This window comes from Cuculus canorus, chromosome 19 (genome assembly GCF_017976375.1).
Source record: "Cuculus canorus isolate bCucCan1 chromosome 19, bCucCan1.pri, whole genome shotgun sequence".
In the NCBI taxonomy this organism is placed as follows: domain Eukaryota; kingdom Metazoa; phylum Chordata; class Aves; order Cuculiformes; family Cuculidae; genus Cuculus; species Cuculus canorus.
In genome coordinates, this window is record NC_071419.1 from 11,325,916 (window position 1) to 11,350,343 (window position 24,428).

The following is a 24,428-nucleotide window of genomic DNA, read 5'->3' on the forward strand; positions in this document are numbered from 1 at the left end:
GTCTGAAAGCTGTGAACCTGTTAATATACCCCCAAACTGGAAAAGCACCACTGCAGAACTGTAAACTGGTCTGCACTGGGGCTGCTATGGTCCTCTCCCACACCCAAAGACTTGTTCTGCCCCTGCCCTGGCATGGACGTCCTCTGGCCCTGTGTGAGCTGCTCTGGGAGCTCAGCCAGGGCATATCCAGGACCTCAGGAGGAGGAACACCTCCGTGGTTGGCTTGGCTCCTCAGATCAACGTGGCTGTACCGAGTGGCAGCCAATGCCATTCACATGGTGTAAAGGAAGGGGCAGCACGCTGCTGGATCCGGTCTTCAGGATAGGGCAAAGCAAAATTCATGGCTGACCTTTTCTAGAGAGCTAGCGACGAACCTGGGGCTGGGGATCTCCAGAAGCTCCTCCTAGACAGCTTTTCTGTGCCCAGCCACCAAGGGTGCACTGGCAGCTGGAGCTGGCATGAGACTGCACCCATGGACAACACATGCCAACGGAGATATCATCCCCTGAAATAGGAGTGTGGTCATCAAGCAATCTTGGGAAGAGTGGTTCCCCTTGCAAGGATACCGAAGGACACCTTCACTTTCTCTGCTGCAACCTGGGTCTGCAGCAGCTGGTAAAGGTTGCGAAGGGTCCAGAGGAGCCTTCCCACAGTACAGTTCAGTTTTCAGCAGTGAGAAGGACTGAAGGTACTGGAGTTTTGCTTATCTGTGATTGAAGCTCAGATACAGTGTTTTTTTTCGAGCGTTTCCTCTGCAAATGACCATCTTTGCTTTGCTAGCCTGGTTGTTGAGGGCAGCGCAGATGTTACTGGCCTGGCTGTTCTGCCTCTCGTTCACGCGGATGCGTGTTTTAGAGGAAAACCCATGTTGTTCAAACAAGTCCAGGCTTCTGCTAAAATGAACATCAGGCTTTATTGACAGAAGAAGTAAATATTGACCAATGAAAAGTTAAAGCCAATATTTACTCTGAGTTTCCTTAAACCCAAATGTTTACAGCAAAGTGAAATGCGAAGTGCTGATCCACAGATTGCCGTTTGTGATCCTGCCTGGCCCCAGGGCAGCAGGGCTGCCATCCAGGCCTCTCATTCTCCAAACTATTTGCACCCTGGTTGCCAGACATTTCCAAAGAAGGCGCTTTCTGTGGCTGTTGGCTTGAGCATGGTGCTGACCTATATATTAAACAAACATCGTAGCAGAGAGAGGAAATTAGAGATGCAGAAAACTGGAGATTTAATAACCTCCAGCGTCAGAGTGAGGAATTTGATCAATATAGGAGATAAATTCTTGGTGCATAAATTCATGAAGGAGAACAAATAGAAATGCATTCCCCCTCTACAGTTGGAGAAGGAATGTAGACATATCAGTGTCTCTGTTGTAGGTATCACTATCCATATGGAAGGTGGTTGCTGTGCTTGGAGTTCTCGGATGGCAACCGCCGCGTCGCTGCCTCTCCAGCCACCCTCTTGTGTGTGACACACTAGTCAGTGGCTTGTCCCACCTGCAGGCTTAAACATCAGAATGGTCATGCTACAGCTGGAGGCCACGGCTGAAGTCCTTGGCAATATCTAGGTCCAAATACATCCGAAGGTGGTGCACGGAGCAGTTTGACCAAGGTGACAAGTGGCAGGAATTTATTCTGCCCTAGGGGCTCTGATGTGGTTCTTTCCCACTTGAGTGTCCAGCTCTGCCCTGTGTGCACCCTTTTGCTGCTTCTTCTCAGACACTGGGTTCTTGCCTTCATGTACCTTCTGTTTGTATAAAACTGCCTTTCCTCAGTCCTCCACCTGGATACAGTGGAGACAGTGGAGACAAGGGTCTGTAAAGAAAGGTCTTGATACCTCACTGGGTGCCCAAACTCCAGGGGTACTAAAATGATTTTAGTCTGAAATCCAGACAAAGACACAAATCTTGATCTATTTCTCAGAATACACTATCTTGACGTACTTGTTCCTCTTTCCTGAACACTGTACTGGGACGAGGACCCTGCATTCTGCAAAGGGAAAAACTTGTGGGACCCGATTCACACTTTTCATCCATTACACTCCGTAGATGTTGAGATGCTAGAGTTGAAACCCACACTTCTGCATTCTCAGAACGGAACATAAATACTGACTCTTTATAGAAAGCATTGATTGCATCTGTACATTCCTGCGATGTTTGCATCAGCGTTTTCTTAGCAGCTGACCACATTCAGAGCGGCAGGAAAAGCGCAGTCGGGCAGACCTACGAGGAGCTGCCCAGTACTGTGTTTGGTCTATCTCTGCTCACCTCTCATATTTGTCATCTTGCCAGTGAAAGTCATTCCATGAACAGATTCCATCCGCTTATGGAGAAATGTGCAGTCCATGAGGCTGTACGTTCAGGTCGGCTGTAGATGAGGTGTGCTGCCATTCTCAAGCTCCTGAAGCAATTTCCCTGTAAGCTAATGGTGTGCTTTAGGAGCACAGAGCTTCTTCTCAGTGGGATCTGTGGCCAACAGGAATGTTGTCAGGAGGCTTGGTATGAATTTTAAAGTGTTTGCAGTTCCTTAGGCCTTTTGGTGTTGTCAGCCCTGCTCTGGTGAACTTCTCTATGGCCTGAAAGTCTCTGTTTGTTAAGCAGCTTGTCCTAAATTGACATCCAAGGGGGTGTTGATTATTTCAGTGATCACTAGGCAAGCACCACTCAGTGCATCATCTGGGAGATCATAGAATTACAGAATGGTTTGGGTTGGAAGAGACCTTAGAACCCATCCAGTTCCAACCCCTATCATGGGCAGGAAAACCTCCTACTGGACCACATTGCTCCAAGCCCCATCCAACCTGGCCTTGAACCCCTCCAGGGATGGGGCAGCCACCACTGCTCTGGGCAGCCTGGGCCAGGGCCTCCCCACCCTCACAGCAAAACATTTCTTCCTAAGACCTCATCTCAATTTCCCCTCCAGCAGCTCAAACCTGTTCTTGATGAAGAGCCTCTCCTCAGCTTTCCTGAAGCCCCTTTCACCTGGAAGCTGCTCTAAGGTCTCCCTGCAGCCTTCTCTTCTCCATCCTGAACAAGCCCAACTCTCTCAGCCTGTCCTTGGATGAGAGGTGCTCCAGCCCTTGGATCATCTCTCTGGCCTCTTCTGCATTTGCTCCAACAGCTCCATGTCCTTCCTGTGCTGAGGACTCTAGAACTGAACGCAGGGCTCCAGGTGAAGTGTTACAAGAGCAGGATAGAGGGCTAGAATCCCCTCCTTTGCCCTGCTAGTTACACTTCTGATGCAGTCCAGGACATACCTGGCTTTCTGGGCCGACTGAGTGGTTGCGTTTGTGATCACAGACAGATTCCTATGACACCCCATCTTATTGCATTTTAAGTGCTCTTATTCTATCTACCCTTTTAGAGGCACCTCCACCCTTTGAAAGTGCCCTACCTTAACCCTTCTTGATCCTTCACCTTTCCATTAAATTCCTCGTCCTTTTTGGCTCCCGATCTTTTCCACACAATCACGTTAGTCTAACAAACCTTCCCTCCTGCTGCTATTTACGGCCACGATGTTTTGATTTCCATGTTGCAGATGTTCTTTTTAACGGATATTTACAGTTGAAAGGAATGGGGATCCAGCTGTGCTGATGGGACAGAAATAGAGCCGTTTTATCGCTCCTGCACCCAGGCATGAAATGTGCAACCAAACTTACAGAGGAATAAATGTTTTTAATGCAGGCAAGGCATCCTGTTCAGCTCTGAGTTCAGTGATTAATTATCAGGACAATGTCCTGATATGCCCTCGTGTTTAGCACTCCTATCGAGGTCCCACACAGTTTTGGGGAGTATTAAAATGGCAAAACATCAGCAAAATACTTTGGGGTAAGAATAATGCTCTGGTGGGAGAAAATGCTACTGCTCCTACTAACACTTGAATTACAAGGTCTGTCTAGAGCAGGGAATAGGAAGATGCTTGGAGCTCCAGATTTAGCTACTAGGAGGTAACTAAAATCTTATACCCCTGATAGAGATCACAGTCAGGCTCCAGCCCTGCTCAGGTGGGTCCAGAGTCCTGTTTATCAAAGGGGGTGGAAGGATGGGCCACAGAGGGCATTTTGCACCATGTCTTTGTTTTCTGAGGTAGAGGTGAGCTGGGAAGCAGGCTGTGACTGCTTCTGCATTGACACGAGGTGGCTGCAAGCTCATTGCTGCTTCTATGAGCCCCTTTAGCCTGCCCAGGACTCGAACTCTTAGGTCTGAGTTTCCAGGGAACAAACCAACCTCCTTGGCTATTTTTTTTTTGTTACCATTTGTGGTCTCAGCAGCAAAGCAGAGCTCTGGATTTTGAATGCCTTTGGGGAGATGCCCGCAGCAGAGGCGCAAGGTTCATTGGATGCTCAGTGTGATGTTGTCTAGTTCCTGCAAGCCTTTAGGAGAGCAACAGGAGCACTGGCTGACCCAGGAGAGGCTGCCATACCAGCCCTGCCAAAGGCTGCACACAGCATCGGGAAGTGATCTCAGGATCTCGGCTATAGGGATGTTCCAGCAGTATTTAAAAGGGACTCCTTACAGCTGGCCTGTCAACAGCAAACAGCGCTTAATTGTAGGAAGAGCTTTGGCAGGACCTGGCAGAGCAAACATGACTCTTGACCTCTGTACATTGCTCTGAGGCCACTAGGGATTCGTTATGCTTGCAAGCTGCACCCGATCCCTGTCGGCTGGTGTCTGGGGGATAGCAGGATGGGATGATGGACACTAGATTTCCAAAGGTCACTAGCTGGAACAGTGAGGAACAACTACTTTGTCTACGCCATCATTAACAGCAAAGCCTGGGACTAATGAGCCGCCTGCAGGTGGCTCGGTGGCCAGGGCAGCCTCAGCCACTTCGTTCAGGCCTGGGACTTCATGGAACCATGGAATGGTTTGGGTTGGAAGGGACCTCAAAGGCCATCCAGTCCCATCCCCTGCCATCGGCAAGGACACCTCCCACTGGATTCAGTTGCTCCAAGCCCCATCCAACCTGGCCTTGAACCCCTCCAGGGATGGGGCAGCCACCACTGCTCTGGGCAGCCTGGGCCAGGGCCTCCCCATCCTCACAGGAAAACATTTCTTCTTAAAATCTCATCTCAATCTCCCCTCTTTCAGCTGAAAACCGTTCCCCCTCATCCTGTCCCTGCACTCCCTGATCAAAAGCCCCTTCCCAGCTTTCCTGGAGCCCCTTTTAACACAACAGGGGGCACCTTTTGCAGACCTGCTGCATGATGGAACATGGCACGACTTGAGTCAAAGCAAACACAGCCAATTTGTTTAGCAGGCTGATTGACTGCCAATGGCCAATGGCACAGGCTTAGGGAACAAGAGAAAGAAATATTTCAAGAACAGAGTGATCCTTTCCTGGTTCACTCTGTTTCTGGCCAAAGTGATTTAGGGACTTGCTGAGATGGAAGCTGAAAACAAACACCTTCACCTTATTCAGCTTGTCTTGCCCCTGGAGGCCACACACTGTTACCAAATTGCTTCTACTTCATTATCAGGCTTCTCTCATCCCAGTAGCTTTGTTGCCTTCATCCATGCTGCTCTCAGTCCTCCAGGAGTGGTAGGAAACATCTTCATGCTGTACAGGTCTTGAGGACAGAGCTGCACATGGCTATGTGCTAGGGAGGTGAGACCCTTGGTTTATCTGCTTTGATTTGCCTTCCTGGGCCAGATGCCCTACGAGAAAGGAGCAGCAAGACCTAGGGCAGGCAGCACTGGTTTTGAGACAGTCCAGGGTTGTTGCATTTAAGGGTCACTCTGTATTTGCCTGCTTTTGTAGCTTTTTATCCATGGATGCTCATAACTGGTCAGTGCCTTTTCAATCCTGGCCCAGTGACACAGGGACCAATGCTGGACATGTTGATGGCAAATGCCAGCCCTTGTCTTCTACTCTGGGAACACCAGGAGACCAACACTAACTTCCCACCCAGGTCACCACTGTTTTAATAGTGGCCTTCTTCCCCTTCAGAGAAGCTTAGGGAAAAGTCTCCTCTAAAAATTTCCAGGAGCCCTCTGAGACTGACTCAAAAGAAAGTCTGGCAGAGGAGAGTCAGGGAGAACAAAGGACACAGAATGGGAACACCTCTCCTGAGATAAGAAGCCCTGGACAGTCGAAACAGAGCCAAAAAGCCTATTCCCTTATCTTGAGGCTGTTCTTTTCCTTCCATTCTTAACTCTATACATGTCCTTGTTGGGCTGTAAAGGCAAAGAAGCAGTTTCTGTCCAATATCTAAGGCAGAAAAGAAGAAAAAAGCCGAAAGAGAAGCCATTTCACAGGAGCTGCAGTATGAAGGTGCTGCGCGAGGAGACTGTAGAACAGATCTGGATGAGCACCCAACACACAACTTCATATTCTCAACTGCTTGCAAAGACCAAGCAGGAGGATGATAGACTCTTTGCTGTCTTGGCCTAGGTGTCTCCTGGATGTGCCATCCTGGAGGGTATGAGGTCCTCCCAACCAATACTGTCCTACCATACCCCATCTTCCTCATCCTTCTTTTCTTTCTGTAGGCTTTGGTGACTTTTTAAAGATCCCTCCATGTGTACTGCACCAAGAGGTCAGCTGATGCTCAACAAATTCTTACACTTATGTAAAAATCTTCAACTGATTGTATGGAAAGCAGGTTTCCTCCCCAAAAAAGGTTGTTGGCCAGTCAGGTGCAAACAAGTTCTCCAACAGCAGAGGAGCTTGGGGAAAGCAAATGGTCATGTGGATACCATAAAGCTCATTGTGGGCCTGGGGAGATGGTTCATCTGCGATGGAAACAGGATGACTTTTGACTACGGAACTGAACTTTCTGGTAGGAAATGATATCAATACCAAGGATCGCAGGGTATAAGTTCTCTTTCTCTCACACTCCCTCGGACACAGTGTCCTGCATATCTCTCCCCAGCAAAGGAACTGGATCAAATGTTAAAGACTACCAGGAAAAAGTTAAAGAAATGATCCCATCCTGTTCCAGTGTGCGGTTTTTACGATGTAAAAAGAGATTGCTTTATGCATAAAAATAAACATGTTCTCGCCTTTGCCTCCTCAAGAGTGGATTCCAAGTCAAGTTAAGAGTATAAATAGGACCAGAAAAAACTTCATGTAGCAATAAAACCAGATTGATATTAACCGTGCTCCCTCTGGGGCTGCTGTGAAAATTCTCCCTCTGACTTCATGACTGATTTAAGAAAAAGTTGCAATAACTCAGTACTTTTTTATTTGCAAACAATTTCTGGAATGCCCCTTGTTCCAATGGATTACATAAAGCAACCCTGGCGGCTTTGTGGAGTCTCAAACGCTCAGCTGGAAAAGACCCATTAGATCATTCAGGCCATCATATGCCAGAGAGAACCTCTTGCCCTACAGTTAACACAGGCTTTTAGGGCAGGCTAAGGTCTATCCAACTTTGCTTTCTACTTCTGCTTGCCTCTTCCCAGCCCATTTCCTTCCTCTCCCACTGTTTCTGGGTTTTATCTTCTTTTCATCTTCTTTCTTACCAGGAGCTTTTGGCCCATCCCATCCCATCCCATCCCAATCCCATCCCGTCCCACTCACTGGGTACCTGTGCTTGGTCTGTAGGCAGTGTTGTCCCTCCTGCTCTGCCTGTCCTGCTGTCCCTCAGGCTGTGGGTTTATGCTGTGGCAGGGCTAGTCTCATTGCTCAGCTAATGCCTCGTCTTCTTTTCTTCTTACAAAAATATTTTCTTTACAGTTCAGTGTCTGGAAAAAATGGAACAGGGAATGAAATAATGAGCAGAGCGACTGTGATGACAGTGGTGATTGCTTGATGGGCTGTAAAGGCTGCTTTTGTTGTGGCTTCATATCTGTGTTTGGTTACCTCTTAGCAGAGGACATGCGCTGTTTGGGACAATCCCTCAGTGCCACTGGATGAAACGGATGAAGAAAAATATGGGTATTTGTGAATTTTACTTACACAGGCCCAGAGTAAGCCTAGAAACTCTGAATTCCTTTTTTTCCATCAGATCCAGTTGAAATTGCCCAGTGGATCCAATGTAAGTACTTTGGGAGGTCTGACAACACAGAACATTTGAGTGTATGTTCATTTAGCACTCATTTCTGGTGCAAACCAATCTAAGATGGGTTGTCTCCCTTTGGACAGGTGGATGTGGTCCTACGGCAAATGATCTGGGTGGGGAGGTATGGGGGGAGACAGCAATGACGTATAATACAGGCAACTTCATGGTTTAGTAGTGGACAGGCACAGTTGGACTCCATCTAAAAGGTCTTTTCCAACCAAACAATTCTATGATTCTATTACCTTCCCACCTCCTGTTTTCTTCACACTATAAGAATCGCAGTCCGTGCAGTGAGTATGACAAGTAGGCTATGACAGATACTGATTTAATATCGTCTGCTGAATGTGGCTCTTCCCTCTTGTGCATGTGAGTTGTCACGTACTTTAATCGCATGATCATGTATTTTGACTTCTACTGGATAATTGCTTAACATTGTTATTCACAGACAGCTTCTCTCCTTTGTTCTCATTTCAATGAAACCGAGACAATAAAATGTCAAGAAATACCAAAACAAAAGCAAACCTTCTGTAAATGAAGCATTTAGGTGGCACAGTTGACAGAATAAAGATGGGGGATGTGCCATTATGGATTTAGTGTCGCTGTGAAATCACCTTCATTTCAAGTTGTAGTTTCTGTGCTGTTTTCTCTTTGTTTGATTAATATTTTACAAATCCTGACAGCAAATGCATCCTGTAAAGTACAAAAAATAACATCCATGGTAATAAACAGGCAACTGAGTCTTTTCTTCCGTGCTTTTACTGCCACTGAATAAAACAGCACTGACTAAACATCAAGGATTTTTTTTTGCACGGAGGAATTACAGTTATATATGGGAGTGAGCTGTTTCTAAATAACTGGTGTTGGATTTATTCACAAAGGCTCAGGCACAGAACAGAAAATAGATTTAAATGATCAGATATTTCCCCTGCCTTGCTTTGAATGGCTGGAAACCTGGGAAAGTGTCAGCATGTTACAAACAAAACAGAACTTCATTTATGCTTCGCTTGCCTCATAAAACAAAAATATGGACCACAACCAAAACAGTGTCTGTATTTGTAATTGTACATTTAGCACAGCTCCAAACTGCTTTTGGCCTGGTGGCATGAGGGATTTCGTATTGGTGAGGCTGGCTCTGCAGTAACAGCCAGCAGCTCCCAGATTTAAGCCATGAATTTTAGGTGTGCATAAAGTTGTTTTTTGGCTTGAGGAGCTCTTTTGGTTTCCATAGGAATGTCGGCATGTGGTAGGAGCTTGTCATTCGGTTGGGGACCTCTGAGGAGCATTGCCCACGAGCGATGGGGTGGGGAGGAGGCTTCCTCCCAGAAGCCCATACCCTTGGTGAGGAAATGGGCTGGAGACCAAAGAGATCAGTTGGTCCTTCTCCTGTCTGGTTGTCTCCCATCATTGGGATTGGTGTTGAATGAGCAAGGAACACTCTGGCCAGAGATGTGGCTGCTGAAGGGGTAAGGGAGCAGCATCCCTCTGCATGAGCTCTTGGTTTTGGGTGGTCCTGTGCCACAGACTGAAGGGCAAGAGCTGGTGGGGGTCTGGGCTCTCCCATCCTCATGGTGAGCACCAAAACAGTGGCATCAGCTGGAAATGCAGATGCAGAAAGCATGAGATGCTGATGCAAATTCTCACACCTCCCTTTATCAGGAATCACAGTGTTTGTGCCAAATAATAGTCCTGATTATAATTAGATTCAAACTGAACTCCTAGATTACATTTAACTGTAATATACTCTAATGCAATGGTTAATCATATCTAACCTTAATACCAGCCTAATCCTTCAACTTATTTCCTAGTTATCTCCAACCCAAAGGCAATTATCTCTTGAAAATTAAGATCTAAGTCTTTGAGTTTAATCATCACCATAGATTTAACCCTAAAACTTATCAAAACCTACAGTCACAAACAAAAACCTAATTGCATATTTTAGCCTTAAAAGTAACCCATTGCTAATTATAGATCAATAGTGAACTCGTATCTTTATCCTAACCCGGATTAACTCCAGCAGCAATCCTTAATCCTGATCTACAATTTTAGTCATAATATCAGCTATAACCTTACCCTAACCTGAATTCTTTAAATAAAAGGAAAATAGCAAACCAGAAAGCTTATTTTCCAGGTGGATGTTGACACAGACGAGGGAAAGGTGTGGAGAGCTTCATCTTGGATTTGAGGTCTAAAATGGATGTCATTGCAACCATCTCGTGCCAGGGAAGGGACGTGGAGCTGAGCTTTCCTGCAGGTATGTGAGACGGAGGCCAGTGCTGGAGCTGCAAGAAGAAATATCTTCAGTACACAAAATGATCTGTTTTCAGAGCTCCTCAGAGCTATTGCAGTTGTGGCTGTTTGGGGGTTCATCTCAACCCCTGTGGTGGGTAATGGTGGATCTTGGCCAACCTGTGCACATATACATGCCAAAATCCACCAGCAAACCTTCTGCCTTTGCCAGGAAGGGTCCCTAGAAGAGTAGCCAAGAGCTGCTCCAGCTCCATCAAGCCAGTTGTTAATTGAGGAGTGATGTATGGACATGAAGGACTTGGCCACTACAGAGGACATGTGAGACAATCCCAAGGGATGAAGCAAGGCCTCTCAGCTCATATGACGTCTAGTGGGTCAGGACATGACCTGGGCACCCAGATTCCCCTGATCTGGACAAATTCTCATTGCTTGTAGCAGGGTGCCTCTGTCCCTTGCAGCCAGGACAGGAAGGACATGAATCTGTTAGAGCAAGTCCAGAGGAGGCCACAAAGATGATCCAGGGGCTGGAGCACCTCCCATCCAAGAACAGGCTGAGAGACTTGGGGTTGTTCAGCCTGGAGAAGACTCCAGGGAGATCTTGGAGCACCTTCCAGTACTTGAAAGGGGCTCCAGGAAAGCTGGGGAGGGGCTCTGGATCAGGGAGTGCAGGGATAGGACAAGGAACAATGGTTTTCAGCTGAAAGAGGGGAGATTGAGATGAGATCTTAGGAAGAAATGTTTTCCTGTAAGGGTGGGGAGGTCCTGGCCCAGGTTGCCCAGAGCAGTGGTGGCTGCCCCATCCCTGGAGGTGTTGAAGGACAGGCTGGATAAGGCTTGGAGCAACCAGATCCAGTGGGAGGTGTTCCTGCCCATGGACCTTAAGGTTCCTTCCAGCTGAAACCATTCTGTCGTTCTGTTTTCCAAAGCCTCCCTGGCTCCCACTTTACTGAACTATAATCTATCCACAAGATACAAATATCACGGAGATCACTGACCTCAGCACCTCACCAGGGTCATATCAGCATCCCTTCCACTGCATTAATTTGCATCATGCCATGGTTTGAAAGATAAAACTCCTTCCCTATCAGCCCCCAGCAGCCTGGATGAGCGCATGGTTGCAGTGAAGCCCCCAGCTGCGATGGGTTAGCGACTGCTCGTGGATTCTGCTGCTCTTCACCCACATCAGAGCCACTTGCTCTCTGCCGGGAGTGTGATATGATAGACAACAAAAAGGAAAAATGGAACTGTCATTTGCTGGTGACCTGATTTTTTTTGAGGGGAAAAAATGACGTTCTGCAATTAGCTGAAATCATTATTTTAGCTGCAGGTATGATTGCTCTCATTTCTTGTAAGAAGGGAGCATGTGGAATACCACCCACAGACACTGTGGGGCTGGATTTAATGCAGTTGTGATGGTGTTTGTAGTCGTGGTGGGGGTTTGCTTTCTAATGTGCTGTGGTTTCTGTGCATTAACTTCATTCTCCTGCTTCTGCTGAAGTCTGCTCTCTGGCTTTCATCCTCATCTTTCTGTGCTTGGGCGTGGGAGCGAGTCAGTCTGTTTCTGTGCTGATGCACATGTGTTTGCCAGGGCTCTCAAGCAGGGCTGGAGCTTGTGGAAGCCTGGACGGGGAGCAGGGGGGGCAGGCTCTCCCAATTTGATCATCCATGCCCAGACCTCGCAGTCCCCTCTGTGCACTCCGTGGTTTCCCCTGTCCTGTCTCCTCTCCCAAAGGTTCCTGCAGAGGATCACTGAGAAGGTACCACATCCACACTCTGCTGAAGGTATGGAAAGGCTTGGCTGCCAGCTGGACACAGGAGAACACAGATGAAACCTACGGGATGAAAAGGTGGCTCCTTGCTGTGGAATTCCACTCATTTTCCTGCTCGCTTCATTTGAGTTTAGGAATCTCAGATGAAGAAAGATTGTTCCTGAGATCCCCTCAATTCCTCCTAAGCCTCCTGTTCTCAGCACAGGACGCCCTGTCCTCGCGGCAGCTGCCCTCTATTTGCTTTGCATTTTTTTTGAGAAATGCCTGCAGGGAATTTTTTTGAAGTCATGTAACAGCATCGTGGGGTTTGAAGGGCTCGCAGTGCTACTGCCTTGTAGCTTCAGTGCTAAAGGGAAACATGTGGTCCAACAGTTTAGGATGCAGGGAGATGCAGGATGAATGGAGAAGCATGAGCTCTGTGAAGCAAGGCTGGGACACAAGCCAGGGTGTTACAGCTCCCTGCAGAGCCAGCTGCACTCAGTGAGCTAAAAATGCCACACTCTGTGTTTGTGACAGTGAGCCCCCAATTGGCACATCATGGTCTACCTTGGGTCATCTTAAGCTCAAAATCATAGAAGCATAGAATGGTTTGGGTTGAAAGGGACTTTCGTGGCCTCCTCTGGACTTGCTCCAACAGATCCATGTCCTTCCTGTGCTCCAGAGCTGAATACAGGGCTCCAGGTGAGGTCTGAGCAGAGTAGAGGGGCAGAATCCCCTTCCTCAGTCTCCGGTCACTGTTCTTTGGATGCAGCCCAGGACACGGTTGGCTTTCTGGGCTGCTAGTGCACACTGCTGGCTCATATTGAGCTTCTCATCCCTCAGCACCTCAAGTCCTTCTCTTCAGGGCTGCTCCCAATCCATTCTCCACCCAGCCTGTAGTTGTGTTTGGGATTGCCCCAACCCAGGTGTAGGATCTTGCACTTAATCTTGTTGAACTTCTGAGGTTAGCACGGAACAACTCTCAAGTCTGTCGAGGTCCCTCTTGATAGCAACTTGGGGTCATTGTAAATTGGTGCTTGCAGAGCCTGAGAGAGCTCAGAAGAGCTGGAGCGAGCCCTCAGGGAGTGTTGGGAACAGAGAGGTGCAATGCACAGGCATCTTTCTTGCTCAGCGAGTTCATAGGGATGATATTGTCTTCCTGGAGCATAAGGGAGTTCTGAGGAGGGAGAATCAGCAAATCTAGAGATCATCAACATCTGCCAACTGGTGTTTTTAAAGACAGAAAACTTCCACTGCGAAGATAAACAAAAGAAACTGAGCAAAAGTCTTTTTGCTCTGAAGAGTGAACTTCAAGATTGCAGTGTGGAGCTGCAAGGAGTGCTGGCATCCACTGTGCCAACCATGGCACGACTGCAAATCATGGCACATTCCTCCAGCACATGAATTTGACTTTAACATGGTGCCATCTCTTCAGAGAATCATAGAATCATGGGATGGTTTGGGTCAGAAGAGACCTTAAAGATGATCCAGTTGCACCCTACCAACATGGGTAGGGATAGAATAAAACCTGATATTTCTTTACCTTCCAGTTTCTGTGTTTTCAGCTTCCTGTTTACATGGTATTTGCCGTGAAAGTTTCTTTCTCCACTATGAGAATATTTTTATTTAGCAAAAGTGAGGAATCTTATGTAATTCTGGAACTTCTGGAGCAGAAGATCAAACGTTACAGGAAAATGGAAGCCTTGACTGCAGCCTTTACTTTGTGAGTCTTTCCAACTTCCAGCATTTCTGATACTTCTGTAAGAAATGCATCAATGTAGGAAGAGCTGGTCCAAGTCCATTAGCTTTTTTTCTGCTTCCTTCCCTCTTGTAGAATGGATCAGAGAAAGCCTTTCCTGTCCCAAAGCTGCACATGTGTCAGCACTGGACAAAACCCACTTGGCCCTTTCTTGACGCTGCTATCCAAAGAGGCATCAAACCCCCATCTGATACTCAGTCTTGTACAGGGAGCTGTGCATGTGGCCAACCTCTCTCTCTGTTATTGCCCTTCACTAGCTGACTCTGTTTCGAAAGGAAAGATCACCTCGAGCAGCTCCCTCCTCCCGCCACTTCCTTCCTTCTCCTCACATATGGCTCAGCCTCCCCCATCCTCCTCCATCCGAGTACTTTTGGGAAGAGAAGGCGTGTTGCTAGGAAGGGATGGAGGGTAGGAGAGCATCTCTGCCTCTGTTTTCCCTCCTGCCTAGACAGAGGTGGTTCAGAGTGCTGGGATTGATGGGGCAGGAAGCCCAGCACCGCAGAGACGGGCAGGGCTGGACCCCAAGTGCAGGGAACAAAGCAACTTTTGTGGGTACCCAAAGAACCAGCTGAAATGTTAACTGACACTAATCTTGTTTGGCTCTGATACGTCTAGTTGGGATCTCCTAGAGCCTCGAGGTATCCTCTTTCTGGCCTGTCTGCAGCTGCTGGGCACATTTCACTGTGATTTGATGGGGATCGTTCTGGCTGTTGCCAGCACCTGCCGTACAACATATTGATGCTGTTGACAGCACTGGTGAGGAAGGATCTGCTGGTGCAATCAGAGTAGAGTGCCCACTGGGCCCGTCGGTCAGTGGGTCGCTGGTGGAAAGCTGCTGGGCTTCTGTGGCTTCTCCACAGCAGCTGCTCAGTCTGCTGCGGGAAGGGAGACGGGAAGAGAAAGAACTAAAAATGCAGAGGAGGAGGGGAGAGGAGTGGTAACAGCCAAACTCCATCTAGGCAGCAGCTGCTGAAGATGCTGGACCTCATGGCCATGTCTAGAGGCTAAGGAGAGGCTTTTGAGTTCAGCGGAGGATGGGTTATAGAAGTGACCCATACTCCCATCAGAGGAAACATGAATTTAGGAACAGGTTTCTAAATGAAAGTGAAAACGAAACAGAGTATGTGGGTGGCTTGTAGGCTGATTTGGTAAACAGTTCAGTGCTGTTTGAATGTACGCTGATATACTGGAGTAGATCCATGAGATCTGGATGATGGTGCACTGTCACAAGCACACAGTTCCTGCCTTGCAAACACAGCACTGAGCAGATCGTTGCTGCTGGTGGATTTGCTCCAGTGAATCACAGCACTACTGAATGACCAAGTTGGGAAAGACCTCTGGAGGGCTGTAGCCCAACTTCAAGGATCAGAACACAGCAGTGCCCCACAGACCTTCCCCTGGCCAAGACTCAAGAGCAGCCACCTGTGAGCCACCTCTCATAGTTGAGCCCCTCCACAGAGATGCTTCAGCACTCGACGTGACTGGGTCTTGCCACCCAAGCCTGGCTCTGGCACATCTCTTGGCTGCAGGATGCACCTGGAAAATCCTTTTCCACCCATTATTTTGCCTTTGTAACTGCACAGCACTTTGGAAACGAACTGAAAGCTTAATGGCATTTTCTTGCCGGCTAAGGAATTCTTGGCCAGTGACAACCTCCATCCGCTGCCCAGCACAATGTGGGGAAGGGCAGCAGGTGGCCTCCTCAGCCTGAATAGTTGAGCAGCAGGAAACTCCCTAAAAGGAGGTTTTCAGGCTGTAATGCCAGGAAACGGGGCTTCCAGGTACCTGACTCATGACTTCCACCAGTCGTACTGTCCAAAGCCCACACTGGCTCTCTCACTGACCTGGGCTTCTCCTTTCCCCTTCAACCTCCGTTGCAGCCCTTCTTCGCTCTCCTCTCACTTCTCTACTGAGGTTCCCACAAGCTGCTGCGTGGCCAGAAACTTTATGTTTTCTCAGTGTTTCCATTCCCCTCTGCCTGGGGGAAGGGGCCAGGCATTCCCATGCTTGTTTTGAAAAGATATTAGGCTGTTTTCCCCTGCTCCCATTGCCCCCCGCGAAGCCTTGGGCAGGGTTTTCACATGGGTACCTCTCCTACAGAGTAGGTAGCTGGATCTTTGTCTGAAGACAGCTGAGCTTCTTGAGGCTTCCCCTTATTGCTGCAACAGCATTTGCCAGTTTAAATACTTCTCTGAACAGTGGCTGGGAAAGGCTGGGTCGATTATTCTTTGAGTGTTTACCTCAGTGCAGTCATTTGTGTGCATATTTTGTATTTTGGTGGCTGCTGAAGGTACCTGCTGCAGCTCCCACAGACCTCGTGCCACCTGCAGATGTTCACAATTAGGACAATTTTGGATCCGCTCAGTGAAACTTTTGCTTTTGGTTTTCTTGCTCCATGCAGCTGAGTTATACTCGGCTCATCCTGTGTTGGGAAACACAGTCCTGCTGTATTTGGTTTCCCTCTTCACCTCCAGTATCCCAATGTTGCATGAGGAGCTTGTGGGGAAGCAGCAGGTGCACAGTTCACTCCTTCCATCCTGGAAGCTCTGGTCATTTTTAGCTCAGCATTAGCTGGGAGTGCTGAGCGAGAGGTGAACAGAAGGGAAGAGAATAAAATCCCAAATGCCTGAAGTCTCTGTGGTCTGCAGAGAAACGGGAGACCTTTTCTGCTGTTTCAGTGAGGACTCCGTGCTCAGGAGTCACATTCCAAGGACATGTCTCAGGCTGCTTTGCTGCCAAACCACCTCTTTGCATATGGGGTCACCAGCATCTGTCCGGGTGAGAAATAACCAGGATTTTCTTCACCTAAACCTGCAGCAGGTGGGAACAGTGGTGGATGCCAGCTGAGTGCCATTTGCCCCTGCTTTGCCTTGCACACCCAAAACTACGTCCCTGGCTTTGATTTCCAGATAAGTAGATGAATATTTCTCCTTGAAGCTTAACATAGTAGACAGCTCACGATCTTTGCATTTGACACTAACATCTTCCCCTGGAGATTCCTATGGAGATCTTGTTTGTATTCTAGGTGGGGAGTGTGTAAAAGTAGCAATTTCTACTATGAATCACTATTTCAGTGTTTGATTAATTCTCTGCTTCTGAAACTGATGAAACTAAACGGTTGGAAGCCCCAGAGGAGAGCTGTGGTACAGGAGAAAATAGAAGCTGTAGAACAGACTGTAGCTTGAAATAGCAGGGCCAGAAGGAAAGGACATAACTCATCGGTTGCTACCAGAATATGTAATTTCAGTGCTCACTCCTCTCACCTTGCAGGAAGGGCATGACCTTGTCCCTGTGCCCATGGAACAGCAATAGAGTGTCCAGCAAGACAGGAGGAATTCTGCCTAAGTTCCATGGGAACATCTTCCCATTCAACTGCAAACTTGAAGGTACAAGAACAGCAAATCTCATGGTGTGGCACAGATAGACCTGTGGGGCGTAGAAGTATCCAGCATGGAAAAATGTGTAACTTGAATCAAGGATGGCTCCAGTGCCGAAGAGATTCTGGACAACATCTAGGGTCTGGACTAGGTTCAGGACTGGCCTCAGGACTGCAGTGAGGATAAAATTTACCTTGGGGTAAAGGCTCAGAATATACAGTATTTACACTTAGTAAAGCAGATCTCCAGTGGAAGGAAATGACTGCAGTGTCTCAAGTTGTGATGGTGTGCGCCAGCTGAGGCTCTGCCCTGAGGCTATAAATGGGTTGAACTGGAGCCAAGGCTGCATTTTGGCCATCTGCTTGGCTGGGGCCAGGGGGCTGAATTTGCCATTAGTGTTCCATGAAATATAAAACAAGAGTCGAGGTTGTCTCTGGCCTTCATTAACACTTTGAAATGCCAGGGGGAATATCACATTTGACTGTGGGGCCTGCACAAGTCAGCAGAGGATCTAACATTTCAGTTCCCACTTAGAAAAGCCCAACAGCTTTGTTTCAATTCTGACTGCTCATTCCAAAATCAACTGAGATGACCAGTTATGGTGAAAAAAAGTTCATTGCCAAGGAAACCATCTGAAAAGGTCCATTCTGTTCTCTTTGAGGTTACTCACCCCTTTTCGTTTATGTTCAGTGTATGAATTTTGTGGCTGAAAATGAACTCCTTGAAGCTGATCCTTTAACTTCTCAGCCCCTCACATTTGCTTGTTCTTGGTATAGAAGCATAGAATCGTGGAACCGTTGAATAATTTAGGTTAGAAGGGATCATCAAGGTCATCCAGTCCAACCCCTGTGCAGTGAGCAGGGACATCTTTCACTGGATGAGGGTGCTCAATGCTCCATCCAGCCTGGCCCTGGATATTTCCAGGGATGGGACACCTACCACCTCTCTGGGCAACCTGGGCCAGGGCCTCCCCTCTCTCAGTGAAAACAAAATTCCTCCTAGATTTTAGTCTAAACCTCTTCTCTTTTAGTTTAAAACCATTACCCCTTGCCCTGTCGCTACAGGCCCTGCTAAAATGTTTTTTTCCCATCTTTCTTATTAGCCCCCATTAAGCATTGAAAGGCTGCAATAAGGTCTCCTTGGGGTCTTCTCTTCTCCAGGCTGAACAACCTCAACGCTCAGCCTCTTTTCACAGGGGAGGTGTTCCAGGCCTTTGATCATTTTTGTGGCCTCCTCTGAACTTCTCTTGGTCTCAGCCTTGAAAAGGACATGGGATGGATCCTTAGCTGATGTGCCCAGCAGAGCATCGCTGGCAATATAATTGTGCTGCTTTCCACCAGCATAGATGCAGCTGCGTGATCACAGCCCCTCATATTTGAATCAAGAAGTTCCTGTACGCTTCCCAGGAAAATTATCTCTACAAACAAAAGCAGAGTAACTCCTAAAACATGGGTTTCTTCAAAAGTGAATGTGCCACTCCCTGGAGGCGTTCAGATGGACATCCCTGTGATGTACAGTGCCTACTGCAATTGCTCTTTTGCTTTCCAGCCAGGAACGCCCAAATACAGAGAATGGCTTGTTTGTGTTCAAGCTCTATGAAAGCACTCTGTGCCCTACAGTGTACGCTGAGCTCTTCGGTGCTGTGCTCTTTCGCTGCAAATTGGATCCTGCTGCTCCCACTGCTGCCGAGGGGGAAGGGGAGAAGCAAGATAAAATAAAAACAGCTCTACCTTCCTGAGAAAGGAAACATAAGGCTCACTCAAGAAAGGAAGCAAATACCACGTTCCCTAATTGTGCTATGGATTTCATCGTTCAGGTTTGTTAGTGGTGACGAGCTGGGGAATTACAGCTGTGGGTATGTCGGAAACCCAAAGGCCCGTCTGGAGACTTAGACTCATAATCCCTCTCCTGTCCCCACAAATTCTTGAAACGTTTGGTTACAACAGCTGAGAAAACAAAACAAAATGCAATTCACCTCCATCCTGAGCGGAAGTAGGAGAATTTCTTGGCAATTTGAGATCCTTTTGTGAAAAGGATTATACAAAGAAGCAAGCAGCCCAACTGTGAAAGAAAGCTGTGTGAAAGGTTTAGTTTGGACCCATCATCCGCATAATTGAGTCTTAGACTTGAAGAAAAATAAGAATTCCCTGTAGGTTTGATGAATGTTTTCCAGGGAGCCTGCTGCATCTTTGCTGGAAGCTCACTACCCAGGAACTCTTCCAGAAAGCCCAGATGCTGCCCTCTCATGGTATTGGAGGGAGCCCCAGAGCTGACTTACTGTAAGATCAATAGAACAAACTTTGTTAGACTTTCAAGACACCAGATTTGATACTGATACTAATGCTTCATCTCCTCTGTAACGGTGGTTAACTTAAAAAGCTTTTCTGGGCGCTACAGTCAAGCAGGAACAAGACTTGTGGGGCTGAGCAGTCGTGTGAAGCTTCCTCACCCCTTGCTTGCCCTCGGTGGAGGACTAATGCCTCCTGGTGGTCCCAGACACATCTCACTGACAGTGCAGAAAGAGTTCTGTGCACCTTCCACTGCTCGCAAGGTCTTCTGGCTGCTGGGATGCCTGGGGAAGTCCTAGCTGGCACCTAGACGTGCACATGGACATGTGTGGGTGACCAAGAGTGAATGCTCAGAAAGGTGGAGTCAAAGCATGAGGTGTAATATTTATCAGCTGAAAGAGAGGAGATTGAGATGAGATTTTAGGCAGAAATGTTTTGCTGTGAGGGTGGGGAGGCCCTGGCCCAGGTTGCCCAGAGCAGTGGTGGCTGCCCCATCCCTGGAGGTGTTCAAGGCCAGGTTGGATGGGGCTTGGAGCAACTGGATCCAATGCGGGAGGTGTCCCTGCCCATGGCAGGGGATGGAACTGGATGGGCTTTGAGGTCCCTTCCAACCCAAACCATTCAATGACTCTGTGAAATAAGGAAAGGGGAGCTAAGAGAAGTGGTACAGGGCTATGACCACAGAGGTGCAACAAAGCTGGAGACAAACAGAGAATTGCTGAAAGCTTCAACTGTGAAGAAACTCCAGACATAGCTGAGACCTGCTCAGAAGAGAACAATCACAGAAACGTGAACCTGAAGCTTTGCTAATAAAATCCCATAGCCCAGTGCTTATTGAGGCCTCACTCAGTCTGTCAGAGTGCAAGGATAAAGCTATCACTCCAAGACTCCACACTCTCTGAGGTGGGGGTCTGTGACGTTTGAGCCTTCGCAACAGGCAGCAAAGAGAAACACTTCTCCCACTCCTTCAACGTTCCCCCAGCAGCACTGCAGGTAGCACAGGCCACCAGCATTTTTGCCTGGAGATACACGGAGAAAAACATCTCTTCTTCAGATTACAAATATTGCAGAAAATTGAGAAAACCTGAGATCCTCTTCTGGAGTAAAAATGATGCAATTGGGCACTGCAGGCCATAATGGCAAGAGAAATGCATTGGTAGCTCTGATGGTTCTGAGATCTGTGGCAGAAAAGCACTGAAGAGCATTTCATCAGGCCAGTTGCATCAATTCCAACAAAATTAATAGCTGGCTTAACAGCAATAGCTATTTCTATCTGGTAAAAGACAATTATGGAATGAGCACATTAAGCACAGCCAGTTCCTTCTCCAGCCTTTGACCCTTTGCTCTTTGTAAGGTGCCATCACCAGAGACTCTGGGCAGCGGACTGAGCTGCTGCGCTGGCAACGGGCAAGTCTGTGCAGCACCAAGAGCCTTTTACTCTGTTTCTTTTCTGCTCTTAGAGGTTTTGGGGTAAGCCAGGCTCATCTGACCCAGAAAATTCAAAAGAACAGAAGGAAAACAAAGAGAAATCCTAAGGTCTCATCAAAAACCTCTTAAAGTCCCCATCTTTAACTCTGAATACATGAAATGACCTTTACGATAGTTATTTTTTCTGAGCTCAAAAGCTCAATAACACAGGAAAGGAAAAATCATTAAAAACTTGCAAGAATCAAGGAGCATCGCGCAGAAACTCTTTTTTATGAAACAAATTATAAAAGGCTATAAATAGGTGACCATTATTAGTGCAACTGAGCTCCGTAACTAGGCTCACTGCACAGGGAATGAGCTGCTTCTGTAAGAGGCAGGGGGGAGGTGAGGCAATCAACAGGTACCTCACAAGCTCTCTGGGGTGGAGGAGGAAGCAGACGTAAAGTCATTAACTCCTGGTTTTGGAAATGGAAGAAGCATTTGGAAAACAAGTCACTTAAAAGGCTGATAAAAATACACAGGTATTCACACAACGGTGAGGCGCTGCTGACCTTAAACAAGGTCATATCACTGATGAACAGAATACAGGGTGGGTTCTTGTGGCTCATGGTCTCTAGCTGTGCTACCCAGCTCCTCCATAACCTGCTGGGGCGCTTTCTCACCTCTCACAGGGATTTTTGCCCTCCAGTTGCTGCGGTTGCTGAATAAAAATACTTCTCTGACTTTTACAGCTCCAGCCTAATATATTAATTCATGCTAATGATGCAATCTTGTTTAAATAGTTCTTTTTCCTTCTCATTGTTTACCCCTGTGGTATTTATGAGCCAGTCATGTCTGCTTTCAGCCTTCCTGTTGCAAGACTAAACACAACAAACTCCTTACATAGAATCATGAAAGGTGGAAAAGTCCTCTAAGCTCATTGAGTCCAACTGTCAGCCCATCCCTACCATGCCAACTAAACCATGTCCTAAAGTGCCATGGCCACACATTTTCTGAACCCCTCCAGTGATGGAGACTCCACCACTGCCCTGGGCAGCCTCTGCCAATGCTTGACAATGCTTTCACTGAAGTAATATTTCCTAATATCCAATCTGAACCTCCCCTGCTGCAACTTGAGGCCATTTCTTCTCGTCCTATCCCTTATTACTTGGTTGAAGAGGCCAGCACTCACCTCTCTACAACCTCCTTTTCTGTAGTCATAGAGAGCAATGAGGTCTCGGCTTTCTTTTCTCCATGCTAAACAATCTCAGTTCCATCAGTCACTCCTCATAGGACTTGTGCTACAGCCTTGTTGCTCCTCTTGTAAGGCAGACCTTCTTCTCCTCTGTTGTATCCTCCCAGCAGAATCCTACCCCATCCTGGATCTACCTTTAGGCCCTTATTTGCATGGCAAGGTGCCCAGGTAAAAGCCAATGTGATTGGCTTTTCTTAGCTTGGTTAATTTTGCAGTGACTACAACAGTCATACTTTATTCCAGGTCTTTCATGGAAGTACAGCCAACAGGAATGAGTGTGTTTTCTGGGAAGGGAACCTCATATTCAAACTGCCCTAATCGCGTCAACGGCATCTCACGGTCTGAGTTCAGAAGAACTATGACACCGGCATTAAATCCTGAGGGACCTGCCCTTTAGAAGACAAAGTTTTTCTAGTCAATAGGTATGGAAGTTTTAATGGTGGCCACCACAGCGAGTAAGAGACTGAGATGCTGCAGTGTTACCAGAAGCAGGATGTTGTGCGAGTCACACTCGATACTAAGGACAAGCCCTGAAATCATGTCCCATCAATCTATGGCTTTGAGACAAGTTCTCAGTGCTGGTACCTGGCCATGGGTGCTCTCAACCCCATGTGGGCTGCTGCTTTGGGGTTTTCTCATTGAATCAGGGTGTAATCCTTTCCACACATTCACGCAGAGATATTTGTGATATGGTGATATTGGCCAGAAGCTTTTGATTATGAGTTGCTGTGCCTCTCGCCAGCGTGGAGATGACCTTTGTCAGCTGCCAGACTGCTGCTTGTAAAAGGCTCACAAATTTGAAACACATGGGCCTTTACTAGACCAGAACTAGAAGCAGAAATGCAGCTCCACTAATGTGATTCTTTGATCAGGAAATGGCCACGGGCACCTTGATGATCCAGGTTGGTACATTCAATGTTGTTTATGTTAGAATAAATTATTTGTCTGTCCAGCTTGATGTAAGCCTTGGAGGGAGACCCAGGAATGAGAAGTATCCCAGAGAAATGCACAGCATCAAGAACGGGTTTTTTTAATAAAAAATAGAAACAATATTCTGGCGTTGTCAGGAAAATACGAAAACCATGTTTTCTAGGATATACAGGAAGATACCTTTAAATCTCCATAAACAAAGCAATAAAGACTGTCTAGATCTGGATTAGAGCAGGTCATGACTACGAAGAGCAAGAGCTCTTCCTGAATAAACTCATAAACTGGACCAGCTTTGTTACATTCCTTGTGGCTGAGCTACACAAACTTTCCTGCATCTCTGAACGCATGTGTAGTATTTCCATTCCACAGCTCGTCAGCAATGAAGAGGCACCCTTCCTCCCTCCCACATTTACATGGGCTTCAGGATACAGATACGAATTATTTTGCTTCTTCGCCCCATCCCTGGAGGTGTTCAAGGCCAGGCTGGATGAAGCTTGGAGCAACCTCATACAGTGAGAGGTGTCCCTGCCCATGGCAGGGGGTGGAACTGGATTGGCTTCGAGGTCCTTTCCAACCCCAACCCTTCTGGAATTCTATTCTACGATTGCCCTGAAAAATCAGTCCCTGAAGAATAGCTTAGAAATGTGGAAGCGTTCACATCAGCACCCAGAGCACACCGCGGCTTCCTAATCAAGAACTGACATGTTTGAAGAGCCAAGAGTCAAAAACAACTATGCAGCTGATTTCCAATGGAAAACAGTGGGATGTAGAGTAATTTTTTTTAGAAGATTAGCTTCCTTCTTTGATAAATTAATGCAACAACTATGAAGAGGCAAAATATCATTGCTTTCCATTTGTAAAATTCCCATGGTAGTTGAGCGGGAAAGGGGAGCCTTGCATCCCTCTTGACGTCTTTGCAGTGAGAAGCTGAAGGAAAGTAAAATCCAGGTTTGGGTTGAGATAGAGTGTTGGTTTTGTGATGATGTTTGTGTTAGGGGCATTAGGAAAGGGAATAGGAAATCCTTGGAGCAGCACGGTCCGGCGGAGCAGGTTTTGTTTCATTCCATAATTAGCGGAGAAAATTATTATATGAAATGTTTGCAAACAAAAAAGCAGCCAAATTTCAGAGGCTCCATAGCTCAGGGGTTAGAGCACTGGTCTAGTAAACCAGGGGTCGTGAGTTCAAATCTCACTGGAGCCTGAGGGTCCTGTACCTTCTGCAAAGACCCAGAGCTTTACCTTTCTGTACTGTTGCTGGTGTCATTTTTTGGAGCATCCATTCCAGCTCAGGTGAAGAAGAAGCATCATGTAGCACCTATGCCAAGGAACAGGCAATGAGAAACCAAGAAACATAGCAATGGTCAGAGTTAAACCCTTGAAATAATGCTTCAAAATACTTTTTACGTATAG

The 24,428-nt window shown here is 47.2% G+C and overlaps 1 non-coding gene across 1 annotated transcript; it reads left to right on the top strand.

Moving 5' to 3' along the window:
* The first annotated feature begins 24,146 nt into the window (after positions 1–24,146).
* On the top strand, positions 24,147–24,219 carry TRNAT-AGU (transfer RNA threonine (anticodon AGU)). The gene has a single exon. It is a non-coding gene; the product is annotated as a tRNA-Thr (tRNA).
* The last annotated feature ends 209 nt before the right edge of the window (positions 24,220–24,428 follow it).